This window comes from Nicotiana tabacum, chromosome 18, assembly GCF_000715075.1.
Source record: "Nicotiana tabacum cultivar K326 chromosome 18, ASM71507v2, whole genome shotgun sequence".
NCBI classification, from domain to species: Eukaryota; Viridiplantae; Streptophyta; class Magnoliopsida; order Solanales; family Solanaceae; genus Nicotiana; species Nicotiana tabacum.
The window spans coordinates 16,336,201-16,351,712 of record NC_134097.1 but is presented as its reverse complement, the minus strand read 5'-3'; positions in this window follow the sequence as shown (position 1 = coordinate 16,351,712).

The following is a 15,512-nucleotide window of genomic DNA, read 5'->3' as shown; positions in this document are numbered from 1 at the left end:
TGTTTCAAACGCATAATAATAAAATATAGAATAATCAAACATGATTCAACAAATAACTATATATATTTTTGCTGCTTCAATATTCTTGATGCAATGCAAAAAAATTGAGAACAAACAAAAGAGGTCACAATTGTATTTCTGCTCTTTTATTTTACGAGTAGTTATAAAATAGTTACTCCCAGGGGCGGATCCATCCCTTTACAATGGGGTGGCATAGCACCCGCTAAGATGATAAAATTTTTATATACTTATGTTAGAAATTTTCTTAAATTAGGTTAAATATCTGATCCTACCACCCGCAGCCGTAAATTAAACAAAGATGTCATGGCTGGTAGATGTTTTTGAAAACTTTTCTCGTGTGTAAAATTCAAGTTGGAAATTATCTTGAACCTTGTCCGACTTTTCCTTTTCGTGTGCTTTTTATTTCTTTTTGTCCCAGTCATTTTCCTCTTCGGCTACCCCCCAATTTTCTATTTATCATTTCATTATTTTTAGTAATTTTCTTTTCTTTATTCTATTATTTATATGTGGTCTCTAACGAGAACACTCAAAAAAGAGACTCCGAAATTATAAAATTTTATAAAATAAGCATTCCCCTTAGTTTCAAATTTATGAGTTTTCTTCTTTCATATCCAAAATTTTTTAGTCTTAATGGGAATTTTCGATTGAGATCAAATATTTTTTTATCTTTTTCATTATATCATACTACAAACTTGTGTTATTCTATGGTTATTAAATATAATTTAAATCACTTTACTATTAAATTATGACAAAAATTTCGTAAGCATTGCTTAAAAAATATGAGATTTATGATTTTAATTTTTGAGACCTTATTGAAGATGCTATCTTACTTGTGGGGTATAATTTATCTACTGAAGATATTTTTTAAAAAATTCTTATTCTGATTGATGTAATTCCCTTATTGAAGATGCTATCTTACTTGTGGGGTATAATTTATCTACTGAAGATATTTTTTAAAAAATTCTTATTCTGATTGATGTAATTCCCTTATTGAAGATGCTATCTTACTTGTGTAAATTTATTTTTAATATATAAAAAAAAGATGTAATTTCCTAGTAAAAATGTTGATTTTACTTGTGTTATTATAATAAAGGTATGATTCCTTATTTAAAATGCTAATTACGTCTATTTTTTAATATCTGAGATGTAATTTTTATATTTGCAAATAAAAAATACCTATTAAGTTGACCCGAATAAATATTCCTAACAAATTTCATATTACTCAATACAAGGTATACATTAAAAGAAATCATGGCACCCGACACCTTCAAAAATTCTAGATCCGCCATCGATTAATCCTACATTAACACTTGAATTCTAGATAAGGTCAAACAAGGGTAGAATAGTAAAAGTGAATGCACTTTTGCAATGTGAGCCCATTAATAGTGATGTTTATATATAATAAAAAAAAATAAGGGAAGAAGGTAAATGTTCACACGTTAAATAGGAGTGAATCCCAAAATACTACTCTCCTCTCCAAAGGTCTCATCTTTTCTTGAAAATTGCTTACTTTATTTTAAAATACCTAAAATTCTTAAAGAAAAATTAACATATGTAACTATGAAAATTTTGGAGCCCCCAAAGCAGTCGCTTTATCTGCTTTACCGTTGGGCCGCCTCTAGTTGAACAACCCGTTCACGTGCTACGCTACCTTCAAATCCTACAATTTGCTTAGGACTGGATCTATGTTGAGTTTGGTTTGCATTGTTATTTTGTTTTTAAGCAAACTAACAACTCTATCTTGCATATCATAGGAGTAGTTGAAACCCCACCAAAAAGTAACTACCAAAAACCAACTCAATTGCACTTTACTCCTTGAGGACCACAGTATCCTTTATTAGTTCAAAGTTCAAACCAAATATCATTGAGAATGCCTGTGTTTTTGACCAATGTCACATGCCTCATTAAATTTTCTGAAGTAGCTTAAAATATAAGAGATCTCTTATCCTGTTATCTTTTCTTTCATTAAAAAACATGATTTAATAATGAGGTGGGGTAACCAAGTTTAACGGATGAGGGGCAAGTATTAACTTGAGTTTCTTTGCTCAATGTATTTTATTGACCATTTCATTATTCTTTGCAATTTCGATGAGAGCCGCGAGAACAGTATCAAAATGAAGCAAACTCTAAATACTAGATATGACCTCAAAATAATAGGGAGGGCATGGCCTATCGTCTAGTGAGACGATAGGGAAATTATCGCCGAGAGGGAAAGATCCATAATCACAAGTTAAGATCCTAATTAAATGATTGCTCAATAATAAAGGAGGTAGGTGTGTGTGTATATATATATATATATATATATAGTGTTTTCATGAAACAAAATAACATAATCGAGTTTTAAGAGTCGTAAATTAAAATAGTAATATGCATTACCTTTTCATGATTAACACGGGTGTAATTGTTAATTGTGCAAGTAGGCGTTTACACTTTTAAGGAGCATCTCTCGCTTTTACGTATGTTTAATAAACCATATATCCACATATCTCCTTTATGAAAAGAAAAAGAAGAAAATATCATACTTTTTAACTTTTAAGGTGCAAGTTGAGGAGAAGAAAAAAACTTTTCAAAGCAACAGATAAAAGATTGTAATATTCTTGGAAGAAAAGAATAGCTCTTTTTCTTTTTATAATTTGTTAGCTTAACTAATTCCAATAATAAATTGGTCATGAAATCGGAATTCGGCTATTATTGAAAGGACGTATTATCTAAACAATTGCATGCTCATCTTTTAGGGTTTATTTTATTTATTTTACCATAGTAAATAAATTAAAAGAAGAAAGCGAAACCTAAAACCTTTATCTATTATAATAAAAAATAAGATAAGATTCTTTCAATGTTGACGTAAAACGTAATTCATCGTATAATGCTCGCCAATCCATTCTCCTTTGTCGTCCACTGTTTAGTTGGTAATTTTAAATAAATATTTTTTTCTCCAATCATAAATAAATTTATACTTCAAGGAAAGATGATCGAATTGCTTTTTTCCTCGTAATCGAAAACTTGGGAAATGGAATAATAACACCCTTAAACTTGTCTTGCATTTTAGCTATCCACCTATACTTTGCGAAGGTTCTGTTACCCCTTAACTATATTCTTTCGGAATGGAATAAATACAACCTTATATAGAATTGTTGAAATTTTACATTTCACATTAAATTAAAGTTGAAGTGATAATTGGTGAAAATAATGGTAAGATTCCTCAAACAATAAGGCAAGAAACTAAAGTTAGTCAATGTACTGCTATTTATATGGCCTTTTCTTATGCAAAATAATCTACATATGTTTATGTTGTTTTGTTAAATATATATAAGATATTCCAGCTGAAAATAGTATTCAGTTAAACTCGCTTTTAAATGACATTTGTGAAATTTTGGTCCAAATCAATTGATAGCAACGGTATTTAGTAATGATATTTATATACATGTAGAAAATAAGAATAAAATAACGAAATAAATACTGGGTAAATTCTTTAATATTAGTTGTTCCTTTCTAAACAAACTGACAGATAAGACCTAATTAACAAAACTTTTGAGAAATTTAAGTTCGTTGTCCATTCAAGACTTAATTTCTTTAGTCAAAATTGCACTTATTATTAGCTTAATTCTTATTTGTTCATGACCTCCCGTTTGCGTCCATGCAAATATTTTGTCTGTTATAAATGGAAAAGTTCACTGAACAGAAAGGTATGTATGATAAGGTTTACTTCATCAGATAGTGTTTACCTTATATACAACGCAAATAATAATAATAATACATTATTAGATCATCTAAGTAATCTTTCTAGTAATTCACCTGCTACAATAAGCAAAAGTGATTTGATAGGGTAAATTGTTTTACACTATTGATTTATAAAGTTAAACTCTGTAAGCAGCGGCAGACCTATATAGAGATGAGGGTTCATAGGATCCCGTTAACCTTGGCAATTTTTTTTAGATATATATATGTGTGTATGTATATATATATGTTGAAAACGGTAATATATTTTGCCTGAGACCTTTACAGTTTGTTTGGATGGTTGTAACACATCGTTTCATAATGCATCGTATTGTATTGTATTATATTGTATTGTATCGTTTGATGAATACAATGTTTGGATAGATTGTATCGTTTGCCGTTGTTTCATGATATCTTGCACCAGCAATATGAAAAATAAATTTACAATATTATAAAGAAAAATAATGATACAGGGTAAATTTATTATATAAAAAGGTAGGGTAAATAATAAAATAAAATTATTTAATAATAGTGAAGGGTGAGATAGAGAAAAAAATAAGATAACGACGCAACCACACCAAATCGGTCGTTATATAAAGTGACACATTTCATCGTTTTGTAACGACGGATTTAACGATACGATACAATAAAATTTAAGTAACAACCAAAACAAATATCGTATTTAAAGTAACAATACGATACAATATAATAGGTAACGACCATCCAAACAAGTTGTTAAGATCAAGAATCCGATTAGGCACTAATTAAGCAGTTCGCTCATATGCTCCCGACACCTTAAATTCTGGGTCCGCCTACGTCTATAAGAAATTAAGGAACAAGTGGAAAGTCTCCATCCTATGGTTTGTTCTCTATTTTGCATGCTTCACGAGAGAAAACATTAGGAAAGACAAAGTGGGTGTTCCAAAAATGAACTTTTTTTGGTTTATTAGGCATTTGATTGCAATACGTAGTAGGTTTCTTATTGACAATTGTCTTTGTATTTGTTATCTAATTTGTTGCACCTACTTTTGTCCTTCTTGTTGTTTAACTTTTGCTTACATACTCATCCTAAAAATTTCTCCAATAGAATAGAAAAGAAAAGAAAAGGAGAAAGTATTTCTCTTTTATGTTTGCCTATACTATGATTTCTGAATTCACAAGCCATAAGCAAATTTAATATTTAGAGTTATTGTGTTCAGAATAAATACTGTAGTGTAATCTTATTATATGTATATCATTTGATTTTTTTTTGTTCCATCCATTATTGACGACCAGTTTGAAATTTTTTGGAACTAAGTTGAATTAGAAATTTTAATTTTTAGAAGGTACTATAAGTTACAGATTTTTTTCCAAGTCAAAACGACGAAAGATGCACTTGTTAGGCAAATTTCACTTATTTTTAAATCCCACAAAGGGAAAACTGTCAAACATGTTAGGATAACAAGAATACTTTTTTACTCTTTCTTATTCTTTTAGCTGTCTTATAAAAAAATTGTATATTGGAACAAAAAGAAATCGATTACTTACTATGAAGAATAAATTTAAAAACAATAGGATCTTATTTTCAATATTAATTTCATAAGAAAATAATGGTGAAAACCACTTCCTTGACAAAATCTTCAATTCTCATGGGCCAAAGGCCCAATAGAGCATTTCAAGGACTTACTTATAATAGGCCAAACCTCAAATTTGGGCCTATTTTTAGCAACTAACCCCTTTCTTAATTGGAATTTTCATTATGTGCATTATCTCCAAATGAAAATGACCACGAAAATGGTTGAGGTGGAGGCGGCGATGAGGTTGGAGACGACGGAAGTGGAAACGAGTACGGATATGGTGGCGTTGGCGAAGACGGTGGTTGTTGTGCAACCGGAGCCTGACCTTGTGTTTTGGTGCAAAAATTCTTGAGCGTAAACGGAAATAGCGGGCTTATCGGAAAAATCTTGGGCCAACAATTATCTTGAATGTCAATAACAGCTTTGCAACATTGAGGCCCAATAGAATGAAAATGAAATGGAATGAACAAAGAGCCAAATATTTCTTGAATACACCCTGGAGTATTTTTAAGAGCCGCTACACATTTTTCAGCCTCAGGCCCACCAAAACTCCAAGCAAATGGGCCAGTATTACCAAACCCACCTGAAAAGCCCGGCCCAAAACCTTCGACACCGACTACTACATGCCCGGTGCTAGGTTTAATCACGATTAATATGCATAAAACGAATATTACTTTCATGTTTATGAAAGTAATAACTCGAGGCATTTTATTTTAGGAGTAGTAAAGAAGAAGCTTAGTTATATTTTTGCCTCTAGAGCTACCTAATTTGGTGTTTAGTTCTCTCTTTAAGATGTGAAAATAGCGTTATTAAACTTCATTAATTGCCTAGCTTTTAAGATTGCAGTTTAATTTAAGGATCTTTATGATATGTTTAATTGATCTATATCAACTATTAACGATTAGTAACATAAATTTAGTGAAAGAACGTACATCTCAGGTTAGAGTTTAATTTAAGGAACTTTATGACACGTTTAATGTTTTAAATCAACTATTAACGGTAGTCGTAAATTTAAGTGAAACAGCCCCGTGCATATTTAATTGGTTCCTTTTTAGTCCCAGGTGAAACATGTATTTGACTAACTCAATTTTACCATGTAAATGATACATTATGTGGGAGAAAAGCCTGTTTGTTATATGTTGGAAGACAAAAAAAGAGTTAGAGCCCGTTTCGCTGATTCAAAGTGGCTAATAAGTATCAAGTGCTGAAAAATACTTTTACGTACTGAAACTGATTTAATAAATAAGCAGTTATGTATTTAGATTTAAGTGGTGAAACTGATAATAAGCTAACTAAGTGTTTGGTAAATAGGTAATGATAAGCATTTTCTTGTGATGTAATGACTTAAATGCCCCTTAAACTGTTTACACTACTAAATATATAATTATATAAGATTTCAAATTCTAAATTGATTGAAGTATAAATTAACTTATGAATTTACTTTAGGTTCAAAATTGATTAGATTAAATTTTAATATTTACTAAGTATATATTATTTTAGCAAAAGTGAGCGAAAGTACAATAAGAAGATCATTATTACATCGTCATTTTTCATTACCAACACAATGCAATTAAAAATAGATAATTTAGTTCATATTTCACAATAGGATTTTGAATGATGCAAAACAACCACGTTTTCAAAGAGATGAAGAAAGTCGATTTACAGAAGATAGAATTTTTCTAACTCAAATTTATTTGATTGATTTATGTTGACGGTAAACACCTTTTTGTTGTTCACGATGGTGGACAATCAACAACAACAACAACAATCCAGTATAATCCCACTGGTGGAGTCTGGGGAGGGTAGTGTGTACGTAGACCTTACCCCTATTCTGGGGTAGAGAGACTGTTTCCGATAGACCCTCGGCTCCCTCCATCCAAGAACTCCCCTCCTTGCTCTTGAGGTGACTCGAACTTACAACCTCTTGGTTGGAAGTGGAGTGTGCTCACCACTAGAGTAACCCACAATGGTGGACAATGTTTCTGGCAAATAAGCCCGGAAAAAAATGACGGAGTTAAGTGAAGAATAGAGTTAGTTTTATTAAAATAAATATATTTCAGAATTATATAATAATAATAATATGGACAAAATAGTAAAAGTTTTGGTCAAACTAAAGTGCTTATAAGTTGAAAAGTCATAAGTTGGGGATGACCAACTTATGGCTTATTACTTATTTTGGCTTATAAACACTCGACTTATAAGCACTTTTGGTGTTTACCAAACGCGTAGATAAACCAAAAAATGCTTATAAACTAATTTGACCAACTTATAAGCTTAACCAGACACCCTCTTACATCATTCCTCCCAAATTGATAATTACACAGGTTAATTTTGGTGGTCAAAACTGTAAATGTAATAATCAGATTATATTAAGTTGTAAATGTGCATCAAAGTACTAGAGGTAGTGAAATTTCAAAATAAATTAAAAAAGAAAAAAGAGAACTAGAGAAGAATAAAAAAAAGTTGCTAAAGGTGGTGCAACTAACGATTGACAAGATATGGTATAGGGTATAAGTTAAGTTTGTACCGGACTTATGTTGATTTTACGGAGTTGTCCTTTGCGCTGTGCCATCATTGAGGACAAAAGCACGTGTAATAGGTAAACTTGTGCTATGTTTTATAAAGCTCTTCGTATTCTTTTCTCAGTTCGATTTGGGATTCATCTAAGATGACAAATGCAAATCTTCTTCAGAAGCTTCCCAGCCTAGAAGTCTGTCAATTCTACTTGACCGGCCCTCTGTATTGATAAAATTCGCCTCGTCACATGGCGCAATAAAATAATAACACGTGGTGGAAGAAGTTCCGAGCTCATGAGCAAGGAGATCAAGATCTGAGAACGAAGGAACCGTGATTGGAACTGCCCATTCTTTCCGATACGATAGCAACCGAAGGAACGCACGTCCAAGCAGGTCGAATGCTTTCGAAGACGAGTCCAGTTGTACTTGGACCCTTCCTGAGATTGTCGCCCCGTCCGTAACGCTGACAAACAATTTTCACCAGCTGAGATTATCTAATTATGTAAAGTGGCTAGTTACTTATAAAGTGGTTAGTTAGATGCAAAATGGCTAAGCCAGACATTCAGTTAATTAGATAGATATTATGTACATATATTCATTACAGGTATCAATAACGCGTGAGGTCATTTTTCCAGTCCTTCTTTCTCTTTCTTCTCGAATGTTCTCTCTCTCAATTTGACCTCCATTGCTGTTCAAGCTATGCTCGAGCCAGCTTTTACTTTGAGCAATTAACATGGTATCAGAGCTCGGTTGTTCCGATATATCATCTCCCAATTATCCATTTCTCCTTTGTATTTGTTGATTTTGACTTTTCCCCTAATTCGATCGATTTCTGAGAGCGGTCTCGTATTTGCCCTAATTGACTATCTGAGAAGGGACATTTTCTTCCAAAGTGTGATACTCACACAATTAATCTCAATCACCCGTGGATGTTGATGATTTGAGCGATGTGGCTACCACAGAAGTGAATATCAGAGTTCTAGGAAATTCCGGAATCGATCCAAGTGATTCCTTGTATCTGCACCCGTCGGATAATCCCGGTGCTATACTTGTTTCTGTTCCTTTCAGTGGAGTTGGTTATCATTCATGGAGGCATAGTGTGTTGCGAGGTCTGTTGGTGAAAAATAATCTAGGGTTTATAAATGGCGAATGCAAGCATTCAAACCCTCACTCACCCATATTTCGTCAATGGAAGCGATGTGATGACATTGTGACTTCTTGGATCCTTAATTCTCTATCAAAGGAAATCACAGATAGTGTTGAATATGAAAATGATGCTACTGAGCTATGGATTAAGCTAGAAGATTGATATGAGTAGACAAATAAAGCTTGACTGTATCAAATCCAAAAAGAAATAAATGATACATCTTAGGGGACTCTTGATATTACCAATTACTACAACAAATTGAAGAAGCTATGGGAAGAATTGAGCACCTTGAGTAAAAGGTCTAAATGCAGTTGCAATTGTATTTGTGGAGCAAAGGAAAATTTTTATAAAGCTGAGTAGGATAGGCGACTAATACAATTTCTCATGGGATTGAATGAAACCTACACTGTGATTCGAGGAAGCATCCTCATGATGAACCCATTACCAACCTTAACTCAAGCCTTTTCTCTCCTAATACAAGATGATAAGCAGAGAGAAATCAAACCAAACACTAAGTTGTTTATCGAATCAACCTCTATGAATGCTGCTAGTTCTAGGTCCAACACTTATAGGATGAACTATTCGACCATCAACAACAACTATGATGGATAAGGAAGGGGAAAACCTATATGTGACTACTACAAGAAACCAGTGCACACTAAGGATAGGTGTTTCAAATTACATGGATACCCTGAGAGTTCTGGATATCCTCGCAATCAAAACCAAAATCCGAACCAAAACTTCAACCAGAATCAAGGCTTCAATCGGAACCAGAATTACAACAAGGGAAAAAGAATAGTGGCCAATGTACATGGAAATCAGTCCTCTGATATGTTATCTATCAAAGGAGAGGAATAAATTTGAATGAAGACCAGAACATCAGCCAGTCAAAGGAGCAATATGGACAAATTATGAATCTGCTGCAATACTTTTAAGCTGGGAATGAAGGAGAGAATGCAGGTGCCACCAATCCTATCAATGGAGCTGTGAACTTTGTAGGTATAATTATCTGTACTTCCTCTATAGATTTTGGTAAATTGTCATGTCAATGTCTCAAAAAAGACTGATTCCTGGATATTAGACTCAGGGGCTTCCAATTACATGACCTTCAATAAGTCCCTATTAACCAACATTGTAACACTGCCCTATCCACTCCTTGTTGTCCTACCAAATGGATATAAACTGATTCTAACAGAAATTGGTAGTGTAACACTTGTGCCTGATATCACTTTACATAAAGTAATATTTGTACCTTCTTTCAAATACAATCTAATTTCCATTCATGGTCTGACCAGTTTTAACCCCGGAAGCATAGTAGCCTTCACTGACAAACTTTGTATTCTTCAGGCCCCTTCAATGAAGAGGCCTCTAGAGATTGGTAAGGCTTGTGATGGGCTATACCTTCTTTGCCCAAAATATCTGAGAAACAAGTATTCAGGTTCTGCTATTAGCAACCTAGCCTCTTGCCTTGGTAATAAGGCTCATTGCACACACAACTCACACTGTCATATTGATTCATATGTATATAGTTCATTGTCCACAAAAAAATGTGTATCCCATCCACCTGTAAATGGTTCATGTTTGAATACTAAAAATCTTAATCTGAATTCCTGTGTATCACCTGATCATGATGTAAATGTTCTGTGGCATAATAGACTTGGGCATGTACCCTTTGTCAAAATGAGAGGGATTTCCTCTATCCCCATTTCATTTCCTTCAAAGCAACTATTTCTTTGTTCTATTTGTCCAATGGCTAGTCATGGAAGACTACCATTTCCCCAGAAAATTTTTTTTCCACAAAAATCTTTCAACTACTACACATAGATATATGGGGACCCTATCATGTGCAAACACATGAAAACTACAAGTACTTCCTTACAATGGTGGATGATTACAGTAGGTCCACCTGGACTAACCTTCTCACCTGCAAAAGCAATGCCTTACAAGTTATAAAAACATTTATCTCTATGGTTGAAACCCAATTTAATACAAAAGTTAAAACAATCAGATTAGACAATGGCTTGGAGTTCACCAGTACATAGGAAAGTATATTTTTCCAATCCAAAGGCATAATTCACCAAAAGACCTGCCCTTATACACCACAACAGAATGGGATAGTAGAAAGAAAACATAAGTATCTCCTGGAAACTGCAAGGGCACTCCTATTCCAATCAAAATTACCTATAAATACTGGGGTGAGTGCATCATGTGTGCAACCTACATCATAAATAGATTACCTTCTTCCCACAGTTATCCTAAATCCCCATTTGAATTACTTCATAAGAGAAAACCGGCATACTCTCACATGAGAAGTTTTGGATGCCTGTGTTTCCCTTCTGTACAAAAAGTGCATAGAGACAAGTTTGAACCTAGAACATCCCCACACATATTCATTGGTTATCCCTATGGTATCAAAAGGTACAAGGTCTTAAGTCTTGCCACTAAGAAGATATCTGTTTCCAGGGATGTTGTCTTCATTGATAATGTATTTCCTTTTACTATATCACCTAAAAATACTTCATTTCCTTATGTGCTTAATTCTGTTCCCTTCATTGATTATATACAAAAGGGCACTGAACATTCTTATGATAGTGATAATCACATCAGTGTTACACATGGCCAATCTCAACACCTTTAGTCCAACACTAGTTCACCCACTTTGAGTCCCTCAAGTCATTTACCACAACCTGGAATACCATAATCTTCAAGCCACACCTTATTACCAATTGCCTACCAACCTCTCAACACACCCGTTGCCTTAAGAAAATCACAAAGACCATACAGGACACATGTGTATTTACAAGACTACCTACACTCACTCCCTAAGCTAAAATCATCACCATATGTTGCTCACTACAACTCTACTGTACCTTTCTCCCTTAATGCCCCATTCTCTAATAATCATCGTGTAACCTCTGATGTCTTAAATCATGAGAGTCAAAGTCTTGTGAGAGACATCTGAAGTGATAGTGAACCCTCATCATATGAGGAGGCAACTATGAATCCTGCTTGACAAATAGTTATGAACCAAGAGTTTGAGGCATTACGTGCCAACCATACTTGGGACTTAGTTCCCTTACCCATTGGAAAGAAAGACATAGGATGCAAGTGGGTGTATAAAATAAAACATAAAGCAGATGGTAGTGTAGAAAGATTCAAAGCTAGACTGGTTGTAAAGTGATATACCCAGCTGGCTGGAATTGACTACACAAAAATATTCTCCCCTGTAGTTAAGATGACAACTGTGAGGTCCCTAATAGTCATTGCTTTCAAGAAAGTGTAGTACATATCCCAATTGGATGTAAACAATGCATTCATACATGAGGATTTAAATGAGGAAGTGTACATGGAGATCCCACAGGACCTAGCAGTAGATAACTCAGAGTTGGTCTGCAAACTCAACAAATCTCTTTATGGCCTAAAATAGGCAAGCAAGCAGTGGTATGCCAAACTCACTAAGGCTTTATTCTCAAGAGGTTATGCACATTCAATGTATGACTACTCTTTATTTTACAAGAAAATTGAGCACTCCTCTGTTTATAAAGTAGTGTATGTCGATGACATTGTAGTTACAAGGACTGACATTGTGGAGATTAAAGATTTAAAAGCATTCTTGAACAATAACTTCAAAATAAAGGATCTGGGGAGGCTACATTACTTCTTGTTACTGGAGGTTCTTTACAAAGATGATGGTGTAATAATATCCCTGAGAAAGTTCACTCTTGACCTGTTGAAGGAATACCGATGCATGGATTACAACAACTTCAACTCTCCACTGGACCCCTCTATGAAGCTCAAAGCTAAGGAAGGAGAAATATTAGCAGATCCCACTTACTACAGAAAATTGGTAGGGAAGTTCAATTTGCTCACCAACACCAAACTAGATATAGCTTACAGTATGCAGTACTTGAGCCAATTCATGGATGACCCCAGAGAACCTCATCTAAAAGCATCCTTTCATCTACTCAGATACTTGAAAAAGGGATCCCACCTTGGGCATATTCTTGTCTAAGGATCCAGACTATATAATCAGAGCATATTGTGACTCTGACTGGGCAGTATGCCCACACTCCAGAAAATCTATAAGTGGGTACCTTGTGTTGATGGGCAACGGTCCAGTCAGTTGGAAGTCCAAGAATCAGGACACAATCTCTTTGTCCTATGCAGATTCAGAATACAGAGCCTTGAGGAAGGCAATAGGAGAACCAGTGTGTCTCAGTAGATTGCTTGAAGAACTCACAACCCCTTTTCCCAAGCCCATTGCAGAGTTTTGTGATAGTCAGACTACCATGCACATAGCCAGGAATCCTGTGTTCCATGAGAGAACCAAACATATAGAAGTTGACTATCACTTTGTGAGAAGCAATCTACATGATGGATTGATTTCACTATATCATGTGGGAACTACAGACCAACTTGCAGATGTTCTAACAAAGGCCCTGGCAGGAGTCAAGCATTCAACAACTTTTCACAAGTTGGAAGTGTTTTCCACACCACCAACTTGGGGGGGGGGGGGGGTATTGAGATTATCTAATTATGTAAAGTGGCTAGTTAGTTGTAAAATAGCTAGTTAGTTTTAAAGTGGTTATTTAGATGCAAAGTGGCTATGCCAGACATAAAGTTAATTAGATAGGATATTCTGTACATATATTCATTACAGGTATCAATAACGCGTGAGGTTCATTTTCCCAGTCCTTCTTTCTCTTTCTTCTCGAATGTTCTCTCTCTCTATTTGACCTCCATTGCTATTCAAGCTATGCTCGATCCGGCTTTTACTTTGAGAAATTAACATGGTATATGAGCTCGGTTATTCCGATATATCATCTCCCAATTATCTATTTCTCCTTTGTGTTTGTTGATTTTGACTTTTCCCCTAATTCGATCGATTTCTGAGAGCGGTCTCGTATTTGCCCTAATTGACTATCTGAGAAGGGACATTTTCTTCCAAAGTGTGATACTCACACAATTAATCTCAATCACTCATGGATGTTGATGATTTGAGCGATGTGGCTACCACAGAAGTGAATATCAGAGTTCTAGGAAATTCCGGAATCGATCCAAGTGATTCCTTGTATCTGCACCCGTCGGATAATCCCGGTGCTATACTTGTTTCTGTTCCTTTCAGTGGAGTTGGTTATCATTCATGGAGGCGTAGTGTGTTGCGAGGTCTGTTGGTGAAAAATAATCTAGGGTTTATAAATGGCGAATGCAAGCGTTCAAACCCTCACTCACCCACATTTCGTCAATGGAAGCGATGTGATGACATTGTGACTTCTTGGATCCTTAATTCTCTATCAAAGGAAATCACAGATAGTGTTGAATATGAAAATGATGCTACTGAGCTATGAATTGAGCTAGAAGATTGATATGAGTAGACAAATGAAGCTTGACTGTATCAAATCCAAAAAGAAATAAACGATACATCTTAGGGGACTCTTGGTATTACCAATTACTACAACAAATTGAAGAAGCTATGGGAAGAATTGAGCACCTTGAGTAAAAGGTCTAAATGCAGTTGCAATTGTATTTGTGGAGCAAAGGAAAATTTCTATAAAGCTGAGTAGGATAGACGACTAATACAATTCCTCATGGGATTGAATGAAACCTACACTGTGATTCGAGGAAGCATCCTCATGATGAACCCATTACCAACCTTAACTCAAGCCTTTTCTCTCCTAATACAAGATGATAAGCAGAGAGAAATCAAACCAAACACTAAGTTGTTTATCGAATCAACCTCTATGAATGCTGCTAGTTCTAGGTCCAACACTTATAGGATGAACTATTCGACCATCAACAACAACTATGATGGATAAGGAAGGGGAAAACCTATATGTGACTACTACAAGAAACCAGTACACACTAAGGATAGGTGTTTCAAATTACATGGATACCCTGAGAGTTCTGGATATCCTCGCAATCAAAACCAAAATCCGAACCAAAACTTCAACCAGAATCAAGGCTTCAATCGGAACCAGAATTACAACAAGGGAAAAAGAATAGTGGCCAATGTACATGGAAATCAGTCCTCTGATATGTTATCTATCAAAGGAGAGGAATAAATTTGAATGAAGACCAGAACATCAGCCAGTCAAAGGAGCAATATGGACAAATTATGAATCTGCTATAATACTTTTAAGCTGGGAATGAAGGAGAGAATGCAGGTGCCACCAATCCTATCAATGGAGCTGTGAACTTTGTAGGTATAATTATCTGTACTTCCTCTATAGATTTTGGTAAATTGTTATGTCAATGTCTCAAAAACAAGACTTATTCCTGGATATTAAACTCAGGGCCTTCCAATCACATGACCTTCAATAAGTCCCTATTAACCAACATTGTAACACTGCCCTATCTACTCTAGTTGTCCTACCAAATGGATATAAAGTGAGAGTAACAAAAATTGGTAGTGTAACACTTGTGCCTGATATCACTTTACATAAAGTAATATTTGTAACTTATTTCAAATACAATCTAATTTCCATTCATGGTCTGACCAGTTTTAACCCCGGAAGCATAGTAGCTTTCATTGACAACCTTTGTATTCTGCAGGCC